The sequence below is a fragment of the Heptranchias perlo genome, chromosome 35 (assembly GCF_035084215.1).
Source record: "Heptranchias perlo isolate sHepPer1 chromosome 35, sHepPer1.hap1, whole genome shotgun sequence".
Taxonomy (NCBI): Eukaryota; Metazoa; Chordata; class Chondrichthyes; order Hexanchiformes; family Hexanchidae; genus Heptranchias; species Heptranchias perlo.
In genome coordinates this window covers 3,052,381-3,072,982 of record NC_090359.1, presented here as the reverse complement: position 1 = coordinate 3,072,982, position 20,602 = coordinate 3,052,381, and the positions used below count along the sequence as shown (strand labels likewise).

At 46.4% G+C, this 20,602-nt stretch overlaps 7 non-coding genes across 7 annotated transcripts; all 7 read left to right on the top strand.

Annotated features, from left to right (window-relative positions):
* The first annotated feature begins 100 nt into the window (after window positions 1-100).
* On the top strand, window positions 101-182 carry trnal-aag (transfer RNA leucine (anticodon AAG)). The gene has a single exon. It is a non-coding gene; the product is annotated as a tRNA-Leu (tRNA).
* A 1,625-nt stretch (window positions 183-1,807) lies between these two features.
* trnal-aag (transfer RNA leucine (anticodon AAG)) lies at window positions 1,808-1,889 on the top strand. Its single transcript has one exon. It is a non-coding gene; the product is annotated as a tRNA-Leu (tRNA).
* Window positions 1,890-3,514: 1,625 nt separating this feature from the next.
* trnal-aag (transfer RNA leucine (anticodon AAG)) lies at window positions 3,515-3,596 on the top strand. The gene has a single exon. It is a non-coding gene; the product is annotated as a tRNA-Leu (tRNA).
* Window positions 3,597-5,212: 1,616 nt separating this feature from the next.
* trnal-aag (transfer RNA leucine (anticodon AAG)) lies at window positions 5,213-5,294 on the top strand. The gene has a single exon. It is a non-coding gene; the product is annotated as a tRNA-Leu (tRNA).
* A 1,625-nt stretch (window positions 5,295-6,919) lies between these two features.
* trnal-aag (transfer RNA leucine (anticodon AAG)) lies at window positions 6,920-7,001 on the top strand. The gene has a single exon. It is a non-coding gene; the product is annotated as a tRNA-Leu (tRNA).
* A 1,624-nt stretch (window positions 7,002-8,625) lies between these two features.
* On the top strand, window positions 8,626-8,707 carry trnal-aag (transfer RNA leucine (anticodon AAG)). Its single transcript has one exon. It is a non-coding gene; the product is annotated as a tRNA-Leu (tRNA).
* A 1,625-nt stretch (window positions 8,708-10,332) lies between these two features.
* On the top strand, window positions 10,333-10,414 carry trnal-aag (transfer RNA leucine (anticodon AAG)). The gene has a single exon. It is a non-coding gene; the product is annotated as a tRNA-Leu (tRNA).
* The last annotated feature ends 10,188 nt before the right edge of the window (window positions 10,415-20,602 follow it).

Below are 20,602 nucleotides of genomic sequence, written 5' to 3'. Positions count from 1 at the left end.
GATTCGTTCAATGGAAAATCCTCGACTCAAAGGTCAAAATGCAAGAAAAACACATTTCAATCACCAGATATCAGATTCTGAAGGCAGAGCTTTGACAGGTGGTAGCGTGGCCGAGCGGTCTAAGGCGCTGGATTAAGGCTCCAGTCTCTTCGGGGGCGTGGGTTCGAATCCCACCGCTGCCAACGTGTAAAGTGCTTACTATTTTTTCCTCATCACCAAACATCCTTCTTTTCCAAGCAGCACCGGGCGCGACATTGCTGTTGTTCGGGCATGACTGCCCCACCTGATGCGCTTCGCCTTGATCGTATCCTCGTCCATGCTCTGCGTTGAGGTCGCAGTTTGTTCGGTTTGAATACGAGCTACAGTATAGTTTCGATTACCTCTTTTGTTCTCTACCACATACACTAATAGAATGCAGCAAGAAATCAATCTTTTGCACAAAAAAGAAATATTTTTTGTTGCTGGCAAAAACCGAACCATTCCTTCAAATCCAGCACTCTCACATGCCTGTACTTGATGCTCCACAGTTCAAACTGGCCTGTTTTCCCCACTTTTTCTTCCTTCCACAGCCAATAGGCCGCCTTTCCTTTCTTCCTTCCACTTCATGGAAACTTTCTGGCGGCATTGCCGACTCCAGCATTCACTTTCATGATCTCACGCGTTTAAATTTGTTCTGCTGTGACTACTGTTTCTATTGGGCAGATGTCCGATTCGCACCAATGTTCATTTGCGCCTTGAAACCAGTCGACACATTTCGATCTGCGTGACCGCTCGACAGACAAACACGATGAAAGCAGGGCTGACCTCTGGAAAGACAGCCGCCCGATTGTTCACGAATTTTACTTGTCGAATCTTGTGATCCAGGTGATGGTAACTGAAGAACTGGATTTTGTTTTGATGCTTTTTGGATTTTTTCTTTCAGCAGTTGAGTTGCGTGACCGACGGGCAGCGCTACAGAGCTGCGAGTGGCGGTTGAGAGGTGCACATTTGGCAAGTTGGGGCGGCCCAGGAAGATCGGAAGTGTGCCGCCTTGATCTTAATAGTTCTGTTTAAACATGGGATTGAATCGAGTAGAGGATAAATGTAAAGAGCGCCTGTGGCGAAAAAGGAGTGATTGCAGGCCAAGAGCGAAAGGTGTTTCAAATTTTCGTGGCGCAGGAAGCTGTGTGCGGATAAGCCAGATTTTAAAGCGAGTGTGTCGGAAAGTAAATAGCGATGTTGTGTGTGAGTAGAGCTCAAGAAAGTTGTGCTTGAAGCTGCGCCCTTGAGTAAAGTTTCAAGTTGTCAGGAAAACGGCTATCGTGAAAGCTCAAAAATAAATCCAGAAACTGCTGGCAACACTCAGCAGGTCAGGTATTATCTGTGGACAGATACTCGCTTTACCGGGGCGTAATTGTGCACTTTCTTGATCCTTCACGTTATTCACATCTTACACTCGCAACACCTCCGTGCACCAATTTTTCCTTGCTGATTTGAGCAGAGATCAGCGAGCAATGCAAAATTCATCCACCGTGGCTTCGGATTGGAGCGAGGCCCAAGACTTCTGGTTGAATTTCAGGAAGGAAGCGACACATCAAACGGTAAATGCAATAATGGCGCGGATGAGATACAAAACCATGCGTGCAGAGCACAATGGATTAGGAATCCATCACCTCAAACACTCGGCCACCTCGTCGCATGAATATTGCTCAGAAAGCCCATTTATTTGATTCGTTCAATGGAAAATCCTCGACTCAAAGGTCAAAATGCAAGAAAACCACATTTCAATCACCAGATATCAGATTCTGAAGGCAGAGCTTTGACAGGTGGTAGCGTGGCCGAGCGGTCTAAGGCGCTGGATTAAGGCTCCAGTCTCTTCGGGGGCGTGGGTTCGAATCCCACCGCTGCCAACGTGTAAAGTGCTTACTATTTTTTCCTCATCACCAAACATCCTTCTTTTCCAAGCAGCACCGGGCGCGACATTGCTGTTGTTCGGGCATGACTGCCCCACCTGATGCGCTTCGCCTTGATCGTATCCTCGTCCATGCTCTGCGTTGAGGTCGCAGTTTGTTCGGTTTGAATACGAGCTACAGTATAGTTTCGATTACCTCTTTTGTTCTCTACCACATACACTAATAGAATGCAGCAAGAAATCAATCTTTTGCACAAAAAAGAAATATTTTTTGTTGCTGGCAAAAACCTAACCATTCCTTCAAATCCAGCACTCTCACATGCCTGTACTTGATGCTCCACAGTTCAAACTGGCCTGTTTTCCCCACTTTTTCTTCCTTCCACAGCCAATAGGCCGCCTTTCCTTTCTTCCTTCCACTTCATGGAAACTTTCCTGCGGCATTGCCGACTCCAGCATTCACTTTCATGATCTCACGCGTTTAAATTTGTTCTGCTGTGACCACTGTTTCTATTGGGCAGATGTCCGATTCGCACCAATGTTCATTTGCGCCTTGAAACCAGTCGACACATTTCGATCTGCGTGACCGCTCGACAGACAAACACGATGAAAGCAGGGCTGGCCTCTGGAAAGACAGCCGCCCGATTTTTCACGAATTTTACTTGTCGAATCTTGTGATCCAGGTGATGGTAACTGAAGAACTGGATTTTGTTTTGATGCTTTTTGGATTTTTTCTTTCAGCAGTTGAGTTGCGTGACCGACGGGCAGCGCGACAGAGCTGCGAGTGGCGGTTGAGAGGTGCACATTTGGCAAGTTGGGGCGGCCCAGGAAGATCGGAAGTATTCCGCCTTGATCTTAATAGTTCTGTTTAAACATGGGATTGAATCGAGTAGAGGATAAATGTAAAGAGCGCCTGTGGCGAAAAAGGAGCGATTGCAGGCCAAGAGCGAAAGGTGTTTCAAATTTTCGTGGCGCAGGAAGCTGTGTGCGGATAAGCCAGATTTTAAAGCGAGTGTGTCGGAAAGTAAAGAGCGATGTTGTGTGTGAGTAGAGCTCAAGAAAGTTGTGCTTGAAGCTGCGCCCTTGAGTAAAGTTTCAAGTTGTCAGGAAAACGGCTATAGTGAAAGCTCAAAAATAAATCCAGAAACTGCTGGCAACACTCAGCAGGTCAGGTGTTATCTGTGGATAGATACTCGCTTTACCGGGGCGTCATTGTGCACTTTCTTGATCCTTCACGTTATTCACATCTTACACTCGCAACACCTCCGTGCACCAATTTTTCCTTGTTGATTTGAGCAGAGATCAGCGAGCAATGCAAAATTCATCCACCGTGGCTTCGGATTGGAGCGAGGCCCAAGACATCTGGTTGAATTTCAGGAAGGAAGCGACACATCAAACGGTAAATGCAATAATGGCGCGGATGAGATACAAAACCATGCGTGCAGAGCACAATGGATTAGGAATCCATCACCTCAAACACTCGGCCACCTCGTCGCATGAATATTGCTCAGAAAGACCATTTATTTGACTTTTTCAATGGAAAATCCTCGACTCAAAGGTCAAAATGCAAGAAAACCACATTTCAATCACCAGATATCAGATTCTGAAGGCAGAGCTTTGACAGGTGGTAGCGTGGCCGAGCGGTCTAAGGCGCTGGATTAAGGCTCCAGTCTCTTCGGGGGCGTGGGTTCGAATCCCACCGCTGCCAACGTGTAAAGTGCTTACTATTTTTTCCTCATCACCAAACATCCTTCTTTTCCAAGCAGCACCGGGCGCGACATTGCTGTTGTTCGGGCATGACTGCCCCACCTGATGCGCTTCGCCTTGATCGTATCCTCGTCCATGCTCTGCGTTGAGGTCGCAGTTTGTTCGGTTTGAATACGAGCTACAGTATAGTTTCGATTACCTCTTTTGTTCTCTACCACATACACTAATAGAATGCAGCAAGAAATCAATCTTTTGCACAAAAAAGAAATATTTTTGTTGCTGGCAAAAACCTAACCATTCCTTCAAATCCAGCACTCTCACATGCCTGTACTTGATGCTCCACAGTTCAAACTGGCCTGTTTTCCCCACTTTTTCTTCCTTCCACAGCCAATATGCCGCCTTTCCTTTCTTCCTTCCACTTCATGGAAACTATCCTGCGGCATTGCCGACTCCAGCATTCACTTTCATGATCTCACGCGTTTAAATTTGTTCTGCTGTGACCACTGTTTCTATTGGGCAGATGTCCGATTCGCACCAATGTTCATTTGCGCCTTGAAACCAGTCGACACATTTCGATCTGCGTGACCGCTCGACAGACAAACACGATGAAAGCAGGGCTGGCCTCTGGAAAGACAGCCGCCCGATTGTTCACGAATTTTACTTGTCGAATCTTGTGATCCAGGTGATGGTAACTGAAGAACTGGATTTTGTTTTGATGCTTTTTGGATTTTTTCTTTCAGCAGTTGAGTTGCGTGACCGACGGGCAGCGCTACAGAGCTGCGAGTGGCGGTTGAGAGGTGCACATTTGGCAAGTTGGGGCGGCCCAGGAAGTGTGCCGCCTTGATCTTAATAGTTCTGTTTAAACATGGGATTGAATCGAGTAGAGGATAAATGTAAAGAGCGCCTGTGGCGAAAAAGGAGCGATTGCAGGCCAAGAGCGAAAGGTGTTTCAAATTTTCGGGGCGCAGGAAGCTGTGTGCGGATAAGCCAGATTTTAAAGCGAGTGTGTCGGAAAGTAAAGAGCGATGTTGTGTGTGAGTAGAGCTCAAGAAAGTTGTGCTTGAAGCTGCGCCCTTGAGTAAAGTTTCAAGTTGTCAGGAAAACGGCTATAGTGAAAGCTCAAAAATAAATCCAGAAACTGCTGGCAACACTCAGCAGGTCAGGTATTATCTGTGGACAGATACTCGCTTTACCGGGGCGTAATTGTGCACTTTCTTGATCCTTCACGTTATTCACATCTTACACTCGCAACACCTCCGTGCACCAATTTTTCCTTGCTGATTTGAGCAGAGATCAGCGAGCAATGCAAAATTCATCCACCGTGGCTTCGGATTGGAGCGAGGCCCAAGACATCTGGTTGAATTTCAGGAAGGAAGCGACACATCAAACGGTAAATGCAATAATGGTGCGGATGAGATACAAAACCATGCGTGCAGAGCACAATGGATTAGGAATCCATCACCTCAAACACTCGGCCACCTCGTCGCATGAATATTGCTCAGAAAGCCCATTTATTTGATTCGTTCAATGGAAAATCCTCGACTCAAAGGTCAAAATGCAAGAAAACCACATTTCAATCACCAGATATCAGATTCTGAAGGCAGAGCTTTGACAGGTGGTAGCGTGGCCGAGCGGTCTAAGGCGCTGGATTAAGGCTCCAGTCTCTTCGGGGGCGTGGGTTCGAATCCCACCGCTGCCAACGTGTAAAGTGCTTAATATTTTTTCCTCATCACCAAACATCCTTCTTTTCCAAGCAGCACCGGGCGCGACATTGCTGTTGTTCGGGCATGACTGCCCCACCTGATGCGCTTCGCCTTGATCGTATCCTCGTCCATGCTCTGCGTTGAGGTCGCAGTTTGTTCGGTTTGAATACGAGCTACAGTATAGTTTCGATTACCTCTTTTGTTCTCTATCACATACACTAATAGAATGCAGCAAGAAATCAATCTTTTGCACAAAAAAGAAATATTTTTTGTTGCTGGCAAAAACCTAACCATTCCTTCAAATCCAGCACTCTCACATGCCTGTACTTGATGCTCCACAGTTCAAACTGGCCTGTTTTCCCCACTTTTTCTTCCTTCCACAGCCAATAGGCCGCCTTTCCTTTCTTCCTTCCACTTCATGGAAACTTTCCTGCGGCATTGCCGACTCCAGCATTCACTTTCATGATCTCACGCGTTTAAATTTGTTCTGCTGTGACCACTGTTTCTATTGGGCAGATGTCCGATTCGCACCAATGTTCATTTGCGCCTTGAAACCAGTCGATACATTTCGATCTCTGTGACCGCTCGACAGACAAACACGATGAAAGCAGGGCTGGCCTCTGGAAAGACAGCCGCACGATTGTTCACGAATTTTACTTGTCGAATCTTGTGATCCAGGTGATGGTAACTGAAGAACTGGATTTTGTTTTGATGCTTTTTGGATTTTTTCTTTCAGCAGTTGAGTTGCGTGACCGACGGGCAGCGCGACAGAGCTGCGAGTGGCGGTTGAGAGGTGCACATTTGGCAAGTTGGGGCGACCCAGGAAGATCGGAAGTATTCCGCCTTGATCTTAATAGTTCTGTTTAAACATGGGATTGAATCGAGTAGAGGATAAATGTAAAGAGCGCCTGTGGCGAAAAAGGAGCGATTGCAGGCCAAGAGCGAAAGGTGTTTCAAATTTTCGTGGCGCAGGAAGCTGTGTGCGGATAAGCCAGATTTTAAAGCGAGTGTGTCGGAAAGTAAAGAGCGATGTTGTGTGTGAGTAGAGCTCAAGAAAGTTGTGCTTGAAGCTGCGCCCTTGAGTAAAGTTTCAAGTTGTCAGGAAAACGGCTATAGTGAAAGCTTAAAAATAAATCCAGAAACTGCTGGCAACACTCAGCAGGTCAGGTGTTATCTGTGGATAGATACTCGCTTTACCGGGGCGTCATTGTGCACTTTCTTGATCCTTCACGTTATTCACATCTTACACTCGCAACACCTCCATGCACCAATTTTTCCTTGCTGATTTGAGCAGAGATCAGCGAGCAATGCAAAATTCATCCACCGTGGCTTCGGATTGGAGCGAGGCCCAAGACATCTGGTTGAATTTCAGGAAGGAAGCGACACATCAAACGGTAAATGCAATAATGGCGCGGATGAGATACAAAACCATGCGTGCAGAGCACAATGGATTAGGAATCCATCACCTCAAACACTCGGCCACCTCGTCGCATGAATATTGCTCAGAAAGACCATTTATTTGACTTTTTCAATGGAAAATCCTCGACTCAAAGGTCAAAATGCAAGAAAACCACATTTCAATCACCAGATATCAGATTCTGAAGGCAGAGCTTTGACAGGTGGTAGCGTGGCCGAGCGGTCTAAGGCGCTGGATTAAGGCTCCAGTCTCTTCGGGGGCGTGGGTTCGAATCCCACCGCTGCCAACGTGTAAAGTGCTTACTATTTTTTCCTCATCACCAAACATCCTTCTTTTCCAAGCAGCACCGGGCGCGACATTGCTGTTGTTCGGGCATGACTGCCCCACCTGATGCGCTTCGCCTTGATCGTATCCTCGTCCATGCTCTGCGTTGAGGTCGCAGTTTGTTCGGTTTGAATACGAGCTACAGTATAGTTTCGATTACCTCTTTTGTTCTCTACCACATACACTAATAGAATGCAGCAAGAAATCAATCTTTTGCACAAAAAAGAAATATTTTTGTTGCTGGCAAAAACCTAACCATTCCTTCAAATCCAGCACTCTCACATGCCTGTACTTGATGCTCCACAGTTCAAACTGGCCTGTTTTCCCCACTTTTTCTTCCTTCCACAGCCAATATGCCGCCTTTCCTTTCTTCCTTCCACTTCATGGAAACTATCCTGCGGCATTGCCGACTCCAGCATTCACTTTCATGATCTCACGCGTTTAAATTTGTTCTGCTGTGACCACTGTTTCTATTGGGCAGATGTCCGATTCGCACCAATGTTCATTTGCGCCTTGAAACCAGTCGACACATTTCGATCTGCGTGACCGCTCGACAGACAAACACGATGAAAGCAGGGCTGGCCTCTGGAAAGACAGCCGCCCGATTGTTCACGAATTTTACTTGTCGAATCTTGTGATCCAGGTGATGGTAACTGAAGAACTGGATTTTGTTTTGATGCTTTTTGGATTTTTTCTTTCAGCAGTTGAGTTGCGTGACCGACGGGCAGCGCTACAGAGCTGCGAGTGGCGGTTGAGAGGTGCACATTTGGCAAGTTGGGGCGGCCCAGGAAGATCGGAAGTGTGCCGCCTTGATCTTAATAGTTCTGTTTAAACATGGGATTGAATCGAGTAGAGGATAAATGTAAAGAGCGCCTGTGGCGAAAAAGGAGCGATTGCAGGCCAAGAGCGAAAGGTGTTTCAAATTTTCGTGGCGCAGGAAGCTGTGTGCGGATAAGCCAGATTTTAAAGCGAGTGTGTCGGAAAGTAAAGAGCGATGTTGTGTGTGAGTGGAGCTCAAGAAAGTTGTGCTTGAAGCTGCGCCCTTGAGTAAAGTTTCAAGTTGTCAGGAAAAGGGCTATCGTGAAATCTCAAAAATAAATCCAGAAACTGCTGGCAACACTCAGCAGGTCAGGTATTATCTGTGGACAGATACTCGCTTTACCGGGGCGTCATTGTGCACTTTCTTGATACTTCACGTTATTCACATCTTACACTCGCAACACCTCGGTGCGCCAATTTTTCCTTCCTGATTTGAGCAGAGATCAGCGAGCAATGCAAAATTCATCCACCGTGGCTTCGGATTGAAGCGAGGCCCAAGACGTCTGGTTGAATTTCAGGAAGGAACCGACACATCAAACGGTAAATGCAATAATGGCGCGGATGAGATACAAAACCATGCGTGCAGAGCACAATGGATTAGGAATCCATCACTTCAAACACTCGGTCACCTCGTCGCATGAATATTGCTCAGAAAGCCCATTTATTTGATTCGTTCAATGGAAAATCCTCGACTCAAAGGTCAAAATGCAAGAAAACCACATTTCAATCACCAGATATCAGATTCTGAAGGCAAAACTTTGACAGGTGGTAGCGTGGCCGAGCGGTCTAAGGCACTGGATTAAGGCTCCAGTCACCTCGGGGGCGTCGGTTCGAATCCCACCGCTGCCAGCGTGTAAAGTGCTTGCTATTTTTTCCTCATCACCAAACATCCTTCTTTTCCAAGCAGCACCGGGCGCGACATTGCTGTTGTTCGGGCATGACTGCCCCACCTGATGCGCTTCGCCTTGATCGTATCCTCGTCCATGCTCTGCGTTGAGGTCGCAGTTTGTTCGGTTTGAATACGAGCTACAGTATAGTTTCGATTACCTCTTTTGTTCTCTACCACATACACTAATAGAATGCAGCAAGAAATCAATCTTTTGCACAAAAAAGAAATATTTTTGTTGCTGGCAAAAACCTAACCATTCCTTCAAATCCAGCACTCTCACATGCCTGTACTTGATGCTCCACAGTTCAAACTGGCCTGTTTTCCCCACTTTTTCTTCCTTCCACAGCCAATATGCCGCCTTTCCTTTCTTCCTTCCACTTCATGGAAACTATCCTGCGGCATTGCAGACTCCAGCATTCACTTTCATGATCTCACGCGTTTAAATTTGTTCTGCTGTGACCACTGTTTCTATTGGGCAGATGTCCGATTCGCACCAATGTTCATTTGCGCCTTGAAACCAGTCGATACATTTCGATCTCTGTGACCGCTCGACAGACAAACACGATGAAAGCAGGGCTGGCCTCTGGAAAGACAGCCGCACGATTGTTCACGAATTTTACTTGTCGAATCTTGTGATCCAGGTGATGGTCACTGAAGAACTGGATTTTGTTTTGATGCTTTTTGGATTTTTTCTTTCAGCAGTTGAGTTGCGTGACCGACGGGCAGCGCTGCAGAGCTGCGAGTGGCGGTTGAGAGGTGCACATTTGGCAAGTTGGGGCGGCCCAGGAAGATCTGAAGTGTTCCGCCTTGATCTTAATAGTTCTGTTGAAACATGGGATTGAATCGAGTAGAGGATAAATGTAAAGAGCGCTTGTGGCGAAAAAGGAGCGATTGCAGGCCAAGAGCGAAAGGTGTTTCAAATTTTCGTGGCACAGGAAGCTGTGTGCGGATAAGCCAGATTTTAAAGCGAGTGTGTCGGAAAGTAAAGAGCGATGTTGTGTGTGAGTAGAGCTCAAGAAAGTTGTGCTTGAAGCTGCGCCCTTGAGTAAAGTTTCAAGTTGTCAGGAAAAGGGCTATCGTGAAATCTCAAAAATAAATCGAGAAACTGCTGGCAACACTCAGCAGGTCAGGTATTATCTGTGGACAGATGCTCGCTTTACCGGGGCGTCATTGTGCACTTTCTTGATATTTCACGTTATTCACATCTCACACTCGCAACACCTCCGTGCACCAATCAGGACCTTGCTGATTTGAGCAGAGATCAGCGAGCTATGCAAAATTCATCCACCGTGGCTTCGGACTGGAGCGAGGCCCAAGACTTCTGGTTGAATTTCAGGAAGGAAACGACACATCAAACGGTAAATGCAATAATGGCGCGGATGAGATACAAAACCATGCGTGCAGAGCACAATGGATTAGGAATCCATCACCTCAAACACTCGGCCACCTCGTCGCATGGATATTGCTCAGAAAGCCCATTTATTTGATTCGTTCAATGGAAAATCCTCGACTCAACGGTCAAAATGCAAGAAAACCACATTTCAATCATCAGATTTCAGATTCTGAAGGCAGAGCTTTGACCCGTGGTAGCGTGGCCGAGCGGTCTAAGGCGCTAGATTAAGGCTCCAGTTTCTTCTGGGGCGTGGGTTCGAATCCCACCGCTGCCAGCGTGAAAAGTGCTTGCTATTTTTTCCTCATCAACAAACATCCTTCTTTTCCAAGCAGCACCGGGCGCGACATTGCTGTTGTTCGGGCATGACTGCCCCACCTGATGCGCTTCGCCTTGATCGTATCCTCGTCCATGCTCTGCGTTGAGGTCGCAGTTTGTTCGGTTTGAATACGAGCTACAGTATAGTTTCGATTACCTCTTTTGTTCTCTACCACATACACTAATAGAATGCAGCAAGAAATCAATCTTTTGCAAAAAAAAGAATTTTTTTTTTTGCTGGCAAAAACCTAACCATTCCTTCAAATCCAGCACTCTCACATGCCTGTACTTGATGCTCCACAGTTCAAACTGGCCTGTTTTCCCCACTTTTTCTTCCTTCCACAGCCAATATGCCGCCTTTCCTTTCTTCCTTCCATTTCATGGAAACTTTCCTGCGGCATTGCCGACTCCAGCATTCACTTTCATGATCTCACGCCTTGAAGTTTGTTCTGCTGCGACCACTGTTTCTATTGGGCAGATGTCCGAATCGCACCAATGTTCATTTGCGCCTTGAAACCAGTCGATACATTTCGATCTGCGTGACCGCTCGACAGACAAACACGATGAAAGCAGCGCTGGCCTCTGGAAAGACAGCCGCCCGATTGTTCACGAATTTTACTTGTCGAATCTTGTGATCCAGGTGATGGTAACTGAAGAACTGGATTTCGTTTTGATGCTTTTTGGATTTTTTCTTTCAGCAGTTGAGTTGCGTGACCGACGGGCAGCGCTACAGAGCTGCGAGTGGCGGTTGAGACGTGCACATTTGGCAAGTTGGGGCGGCCCAGGAAGATCTGAAGTGTTCCGCCTTGATCTTAATAGTTCTGTTTAAACATGGGATTGAATCGAGTAGAGGATAAATCTAAATAGCGCCTGTGGTGAAAAAGGAGCGATTGCAGGCCAAGAGCGAAAGGTGTTTCAAATTTTCGTGGCGCAGGAAGCTGTGTGCGGATTAGCCAGATTTTAAAGCGAGTGTGTCGGAAAGTAAAGAGCGATGTTGTGTGTGAGTAGAGCTCAAGAAAGTTGTGCTTGAAGCTGCGCCCTTGAGTAAAGTTTCAAGTTGTCAGGAAAACGGCTATCGTGAAAGCTCAAAAATAAATCCAGAAACTGCTGGCAACACTCAGCAGGTCAGGTATTATCTGTGGACAGATACTCGCTTTACCGGGGCGTCATTGTGCACTTTCTTGATACTTCATGTTATTCACATCTAACACTCGCAACACCTCCGTGCACCAATCAGGACCTTGCTGATTTGAGCTGAGATCAGCGAGCAATGCAAAATTCATCCACCGTGGCTTCTGATTGGAGCGAGGCCCAAGACTTCTGGTTGAATTTCAGGAAGGAACCTACACATCAAACGGTAAATGCAATAATGGCGCGGATGAGATACAAAACCATGCGTGCAGAGCACAATGGATTAGGAATCCATCACCTCAAACACTCGGCCACCTCGTCGCATGAATATTGCTCAGAAAGCCCATTTATTTGATTCGTTCAATGGAAAATCCTCGACTCAACGGTCAAAATGCAAGAAAACCACATTTCAATCACGAGATTTTATGCACAACCTGCAGTCACCTGACTCCAATTAAAAGAACCGCTGTTTTGATCCGATTGGCTGCCTTTCGGACACTCCAGAGGGCAGTGAAGAGTCAACCTGGCTTCTCTTCCATCCCACACACCTGAGCTGAGCGGAAAGGCGAAAAAAAATAAAAAGCTGTTTTTGAGACAACTCATTTTCTTTAGGATCCTCCTTTCATTCAATCACGTCCATTGTCCTATTTCATGAGTTTCTTTTCTTCATTTTCACCTGCTGTTTGTTTTTCTGTTGCTTGTCTGTTTTTAACCTGTCTTCCGATGATTTCACCCCATGCTCCCCATCTGTTCTGCTCGTTTCTCCCAATCTGCACCATTCCTTTTTTGATCCCCAGATTTCCACACATTCCCATGTCCCCTTGTAACGCCGTGCAGTCTGCAGCCGATGGAAATGTCCCTGTGCTTCACTCAGCCTGAGTCTCTCTCTGTCCGTGTGAGTCACTGCACCACATGTTTTTAATCAGCCGTCTCATTGACCATTTGCATCACACAGAACAGAGCGGATCGAGTGACACATGGAGACACCAGCAGAGGGAGGTAGAGAGCGGTGTAACTGAGCACAGAGATGCAGAGAGACATCAGCAGAGGGAGTGAGAGAACGGTGTTACTGAGTACAGAGATGCAGACAGACACCCGAAGAGGGAGGAAGAGAGCGGTGTAACTGAGTCCAGAGATGCAGAGAGACACCCGAAGAGGGAGGTAGAGAGCGGTGTAACTGAGTCCAGAGATGCAGAGAGACACCCGAAGAGGGAGGTAGAGAGCGGTGTAACTGAGTCCAGAGATGCAGAGAGACCAGGACATTGCGATTGTGAGAGGCATAACTCAGTGAAGAGATATGGAAAGACATCAGCAGAGTGTCCAGCAAAGCCACCTTGTATCTGAAATATTTGGCGAGATCTAATCTGCACTGAGTAGAGGAAGCATTTTGTGTATCTAAACTGTGTTGTACCTGCCCTGGGAGTGTTTGATTTAACAGTGTAGAGGGAGCTTCATTCTGCATATAACCCGTGCTGTACCTTTCCTGGGAATGTTCAATGGGGCAGTTCAGAGGGAACTTTAATCTGTACCTATCCCGTGCCGTGCCTGCCCTGACAGTGTTTGATGGGACATTTTGCCAGGAGCTTTAATCTGTATTTAACCTGTGATGTTACTGCCCTACTGCAACTGGAAAGTTTCTCCTTATTTACTCTATCAAAACGCTTCATGATTTTGAACATCTCTATCCAACCTCCCCTTAACCTTCATTGATCTGAGGAGAACAACCCCAATTCTTCAGTTTCTCCACACAACTGAAGTCCCTCATCCAAGGCACCACTCTAGTAAATCTCCTCTGCATCCTCTCTAAGGCCTTTACATCCTTCCTAATGTTTGGTGCCCAGAATTGAATAGAATACTCCAGCTGAGGCCTAACCAGTGTTTTATCAAGGTTTAGTATTAATTCCTTGCTTTTTATCCTATGCCTCAATTAATAAAGAGAAGGACCCCATTTGCTTCATTAACATCCTTCTCAACTTGTCCTGCCACCTTCAAAGATTTGTGTACATGCATCCCAGGTCTCGCTATTACTGCACTCCCTTTGAAATTGCACCATTTAGTTTATATTGGCTCCCCTCATTCTTCCTACCATAATGTATCATTTCACAATTCTTAGCATTACATTTCATGTGCCATGTTTCTGCCCATTTCGCCAGTCTGTCTATGTATTACTGAAGTCCTTCACTATCCTTTACGTTGTTTTTTACACTTTTGAGTTTCGTGTCATCTGCAAATTCTTTGAAATTATCCCCTGTACACCCAAACCCCGTTCATTAATACATATCAAAAAGAGCAGTGGTCCTATTTCCGAGCCCTGGGGAACACCACTGTTTCCTTGCCGCCAGTCTGAAAAACAACCGTTCACCACTACTCTCTGTTTTCTGCCCCTCAGCCAATTTTGTGTCCACGCTGCAATTGACCTTTAATCCCATGGGCTTCAATTTTGCAAACAGGTCTATTGTGTGATACTTTATCCTCACTTAATCTCTCCCTGCATAGAAACTCCCCGACGCATATTCACGGCCACCCCTTCGACCTTGCCATCTCACGTGGCCTCTCTACTCCTGATCGTGTCAATCATGGATAAGGTTAACTCTGAATACTTCCATGTATCCCTCTCAACCCACATGGAATCATAGAATCATAGAAGGGTCACAGCACGGAAGGATGTCATTTGACCCATCGAGTCAGTACCGGCTCTATTCCTGAGCAATCCACCTCGTCCCACTGCCCCAATGCACATCACCGAATGAACGCGGGAATCCCACGCCACTTTCAAAGAGCGATAACAGGCTGCGGCTATGGTTCAGACCGGGACCCGGAGCTGAGGCTGTGGTCATCAGTTACTCTGGGAGTGGCACAGTGTGGTTCATGACTAGCCAGGGGTGAGAGTAATACCAGGGAGTCAGGCTGGTGTTTGGTTGGGTGTGGGTTCCAGCTCCAGTTCCAGCTCTGGGATATGTGATCCAGGCTGACTGTGTCGTGCTGAGAGGGAGCTACATTGTGAGAGGTGCTGTCATTTGAATGAGCTGTTTAATGTGGGTCCCTTCTTTCTGCTCCGAGGTGCAAAGGTCCCGTGTCAATTTGTGAAGATCAGAGAATTCTACCGGTTTCCTGGCCAACATTCTTCCCTCAACCATCAACACCCAACAAACAGGAGCTCTGCTCAATATCTCATCACGGTTTATGGGATCTTGCTGTACACAACGAGGCTGCTGCGTTCTCTTATAAAACGATAATGATTGAACTTCCAGTGAAGTGAGTTGGGATGCCCTGAGGATGTGAAAGGTCCTGTGCAAATGCAAGTTCTTTTTTTCTCACAGGGGGCCGTGTCTCGTTCCTCGTCACATTGAGGCTCTCAGTTAATTGGTCCGTTCTCTCCACAGATGGGGCCCGACTGGCTGAGTGTTTCCAGAATGTTCTGTGTGTGTTTCACTGAGACTCAGATTTTACAGTAAATGATAAAAGGATTGTAGTCAAACACTTGGCCATGAACTGCTGCTTCACTTCAGCTTTTGGTTTTGGGTTTTTGGTCACTTTAATAGCTGTGGTCTGCCTCATTTCTGAGTGTGATTGTGGGACAGACACAGAAGCGAGGGAGGAAAAAGCAGCCACAGCCCACACTGCAGGCAAATTGGAAGGCTGGGGCGAAAAGTTGACGAATCCAACACCTGGAGTCGAAATCGCGTTAATTGGATACCAACAAGGAGCCCGAACCGGAAGACAATATGAGAACCGATGGAAAAGCCACCAGGAACGGCACTGAGACTACACCCAGAAGGTTATGGTGCGATTTAATGGAGCTGTTCACAATTATGAAAGGTTTTGATAGAGTAAATAAGGAGAAACTGTTTCCAGTAATGGGAGCTTCAATAACCAGAGGACACACATCTAAGATAAATTGGAAAACAGTCACGGTGGGATGAGGAGAGATTTTCTTCAACGAAGTGAGTGCGAGAAGCTCAGAGACTTCTTTGTCACTACGATTGAGACCATCAGTACAGCTGCCTCTGCCACTTCCCTCCCTTCCCCGAGCCCACGAAGTTTCTCTCCTCTCTCTCCTCATGCCCTCTCTGAGCTCATTTTGAACATGAGACCCACCTCCTGATGCTTCGAAATTATTTCCACCAAACTGTTGGACACCCAACCTCCCTTCCTGGCCCCATGTGAGCTGACACTGATAACGGTTCGCTCTCCTCAGGGACTGTCCTCCTCCCTATCAAATCTGCTGTCATCACCCTCCTTCTCAAAAGACGCACCTTGACCATCTGACCATGCAAACTACCACACCATCTACAACCTCCCTTTCCTCTCAAGTCCTTGAACGTGTTGTCATCTCGCAAATCCGTGTCCATCTTTCCCACACATCCGTCCAATCAGGTTTCCACCCCTGCCACAGATCTGAAACGGCCCTTATCAAAATCACAAATGACATCCTCTGTGACTGCATAGAGGGAGATTTAATCTTGATCTGACCCTTGTTGCACCTGCCCCCGCAGTGTTTGATGGCACAGTGTAGAGGGAGCTTTACTCTGCCATGCACTGTACAGTATCAGTCTGTGATGGAGAAGAGCCCTGCTCTTCAATAAAAATCATTCTTTCGATGAGCCACTGAGCCCCAAAAGCAGCCTCCGAGACGAAAAGCCTGTTTTCCATCCGACAATTCCAGCAGTTTGCGAGGACTGGGCCACGTTAACAGCAGCTCTCTGTTCCTGGTCAGGAGCTGAGGTGTTGTGTATTGTCCCTGACACAGGGACCAGACGGCGAGCTGCTGGTTCCTATTGTTCTGGGATCATTCCCTGCTGCTCTGTTCTCACCTCTTCACTGTCTCTCAGATTATTAACAGCCATCTTCCTGATCAATAAACAATCGGCAGTCTGACCGCGGAGATTTGAGATGAGTGAAACATTTCAGAGAGCCAGGAGATGTGTAACTGAGCCAATCCCCCAGGGTGTGTGGCACTCAGCACACTGACCAAAAACAGCCTGGGCCCTGCACAGTGTGTGGGAGTCCCGCTACCCTTCCTGTGAAGATGTGTTTCCTGACATCACCCCTGAAAGGCCCTGCTCTAATTTTAAGGTTAAGACCCCTTGTTCGAGACACCCCCGAAGGAAATTGCCTCTCTCTCTCCACCCTATCTTTTTAAACATTACAATTAGATCACCCCTTAATCGCCTATAATCAAGAAACGACACGTCTCGTCTGCACGACCTGTCCTCATAATTTAACCCTTTTAGCCCCAGTATCATTCTGGTGAATCTATTCTACACCCCATTCAAGGCCAATATGTCCCTCCTGGGGTACGGTGCCCTGAACTGAATGCTGTACTCCAGGTGTGGTCTAACCATAGCTTAATGCATCCGCAGCATAACTTCCACGCTTTTTATTCCAGCCCCTTGAGATGAAGGCTCACATTCCATCAATTATTTTTTGTACTTGTCTGCTAGTTTTTAGTGCTTTATGGAGATAGACCCCTGAACCACTCTGCCCCTCCATCGTTCCTAGTTTCTCGTCATATAGAAAATACTCTGATTCAGATCTTTTTAAGGTTCCAAGTGGATTATATCACACTTCTCCACATTGAACTCCATCTGTCATTGTTTTACCCTCTCATTTAATCATCAATGTCCCTTCACTACTTTCTGCTCCCATCTACACGACTTACTGCGCCACCCAACTTGCTGGTTTAAGATTGAAAACTGCCCTCCGCTTCACTGTAAGTGCAAGAGACAACTTTCGAAATGCCGTGTAGTATTACAGACCGGCTCGTTGGACCTGCTCGTTTCATCTCATCTCAATTTCATCAAACCGGAATATGACTGAAATAGACGATGATAAATCATAGCTCGAGAAACCGATCCCCTCTACCAATGGGGACTGCGACTTCCAACAAGTAGGCATTCATGGACAAGGTGATTCTGCTGCTCAGAAATAATACAGCACAGATCATCACTCGTGCCAGCTTCACACCCTTTAGTTTGGAAAAGTAAACTGATGGTGGACAGCTGCTGTCGTAAAATGATTTCCAAAACTAAAATCAAATGGATTTGTTCTGTGTTGTGAATTACTATTTGTCTGATTCGGGTAATCAGAGCAGTGGGGACTGCATTTTGTACATTTCCAATACCAACCACCAATCACGTGAGCCTGTCGTTCCTTTCCCGTCCAAAGTCCTCTTTTAAATTTCGATGACTTTCCCGAACTTTGCTTGGAGGACTGTTCGAATCGCAGTCCAGCCCTTCCCACTGTCGCATCTTCTAAATCTCCACCCAGGATTTTCACTGGTGCAACTTTCATCAACTTGGGCTACACTTTAATTTCAAAAGCAATGTGCTGGAAATCTGAAATATAAACAGAAAATGTTGGATACATTCAGCCAGTCAGGCAGCATCTGTGGAGCGAGTTCTGATGAAAGGTCACCGACCTGAAAGGTTCCCTCTGTTTCTCTCTCCACAGATACTGTCTGACCTGCTGAGAGTTCTCAACATTTTCTGTTTCTGCTTTTTAATTTGTTCTTCGTGTCGACCCATTGCGCGGCATCTGGTGGTTTGGATTCGGGGATTTTACCGCCGCGGTGTGGGTCGATTCCCGGTCAGAAAAATAATTTTCACAGAACAGTGATGAACTTTATGAAATGAATGCACGAAACTGATGAAACCCTGTGAAAGATAAATAATTGTTGTAATCGCTGTGAATGAAGCGATAACGTTCTGCAAACTGGCTGACGAAAATACGAACATGGTTACCGAGTGAGAGTGACACGTGAGTCAGTTATTGTGTTTGCATGTGATGAACTTTCATCCGTTCTCATTTTCAATACTGTGTTTTAAGAGTCTGGTTAAAATGTTCAGTGTTTATGACACCAGGAAAGTGGTGCAGCCGTTGCTAAATTTAAAAGGAACAACGAATTATCACCCCCTTTTCACAAGAGCAAATTCCCAAATAACGTTCCCGCCTGCGATCAAACCAGAGACTTTTCACATGTGAGGTGAACGTGATAACCGCTAAACTGCGGAAACCGTTGCTTTTGACATGGCATCGTGTGGCTTCTCCGTTAAACAGCGGCTTTCAGCATCTGGATTCGAGAGTGGGGATCCTGAGCTGTTCGTGAAGCGGTCTGGTTGCATCTCGCTCTCCCTGTTGGTGGGGAGTTCGCAGATTCAATCAGTGAGGAGTCTTACAACATTAGGTTATAGTCGAAAAGCTTTATTGGAATCACAAGTTTGTGATTCTAATAAAGCCGTTGGACTATGACCTGGTGTTATCAGAGTCTTGACATTTGTCCAACCCAGTCCATCACCGGTATCTCCACATCCATCAGTGAGGATCGAGCTATTTTCTTTTCACCCCGAACTTCATGCATCAGTGCCTTGCAATGTTTATGCACTGATTATTCAACACGACAAGCTGCGCTGAGCAGTGTGAAACAGAAGCAGCAACGAGGGAACCGATGGATTTGACAGCAGCTGTGTGATTGGCTCAGCATTTATACTTTTCAGAGGGAAAAGTGGGGAAGCTGAAAGTATGGATGAGAAAGGGCGGAGCCAAAATGGAAGGTTGGGATTGACCAGTGCTTGCAGGTTTGCTGATGGCAGACGTTTGCATGAGCCTCGTGCAGTCAATGATGCAGCGCCATGGTGATGCTGATAAAGGAGCCCAGTATCTTTGAAGGGAGGGGGCCGCTTGTTTTAAAAAATGAGTTACATGGTGTAATGGTGAGCAGTCTGGACTTTGAATCTAACGATCCGAATTCAAATCTCGGTAGAACCTTCTCATTTGTTTGTAATTTATGGGGAAATAAATAAGAGGCACCCGGAATCCCATCCCTGTTCCTGGGCAATTCGCAACCTCAATCAATGAGGCTCGAGCTCCTGGCAGAAATTTGGCCTTTTGTTCAAGGCAAATCGTATTGAACTAACTTGATAGAGTTTTTGATGAGGTAACGGAGAAGGATGCTGAGGTCAATGCGATTGATGTGGTGTATGTAAACTTTCAAAAGGCGATTAATAAAGTGCCTTATGATAGCCTTGTCATCAAGATTGATACCCATAGAATAAAAGGAGCAGTAGCAATATGGATACAAAATTGCCTCAGTAACAGGAACCAGAGAGGAGTGATGAACGGTTGTTTTTCGGATTGGAGGGAGGTTTCGAGTAATGTGCCCCACAGGTCGGTGCTCGCACCACTGCCCCTTTTGATATTTATTAATAACTTGTACTTGGGTGTCCAGGGAACAATTTCCAAATTTCAAGATGACACAAACCTTGGAATTATAGTGAACAGTGAGGAGGATAGTGATAGACTTCAAGAGGATATATCAATTGAACGCAGAAAAATGCAAGGTGATACATCTCAGTGGTCGGAAGAACGAGGAGAAGCAATGTAAATAAGAGGGCTCAATTCGAAAAGGGTACAGGAGAAGAGAGATATGGGGGAAAAGTGCACAAATCGTTGAATGTAGCGAGGCTGGTTGAGAATGCGGTTCAAAAAGCATACGGGATCCTGGGCTTTATAAATACAATTGTAAACAATTTTACAACACCAAGTTATAGTCCAGCAATTTTATTTTAAATTCACAAGCTTTCGGAGATTTCCTCCTTCCTCAGGCAAATGTTTCAAGAGCTCCTTGAAGCCTACGCATTTATACATATAGAACAATACATGGTGTTTACAGACTGCCCCTGCAACTGCCCGTTGCCAAGGCAATCACCGTGTTCAGACAGAGAGGTGTCACCTGCAGAACCCCCGAATACACATTCAACAAAAAAACAAACAGGGAAAAAAAAGAGAAAAAAAACACAGAGAGAGGCAGAAACCTCCGGAAGGCAGAGAGAGCCAGCAAATGACCCATTATATGAAAAACAGATCACATTTGTTCGCTGGTGGGGTAACGTGTAGCGTGACATGAACCCAAGATCCCGGTTGAGGCCGTCCTCGTGGGTGCGGAACTTGGCTATCAATTTCTGCTCGACGATTTTGCGTTGTCGTGTGTCTCGAAGGCCGCCTTGGAGTACGCTTA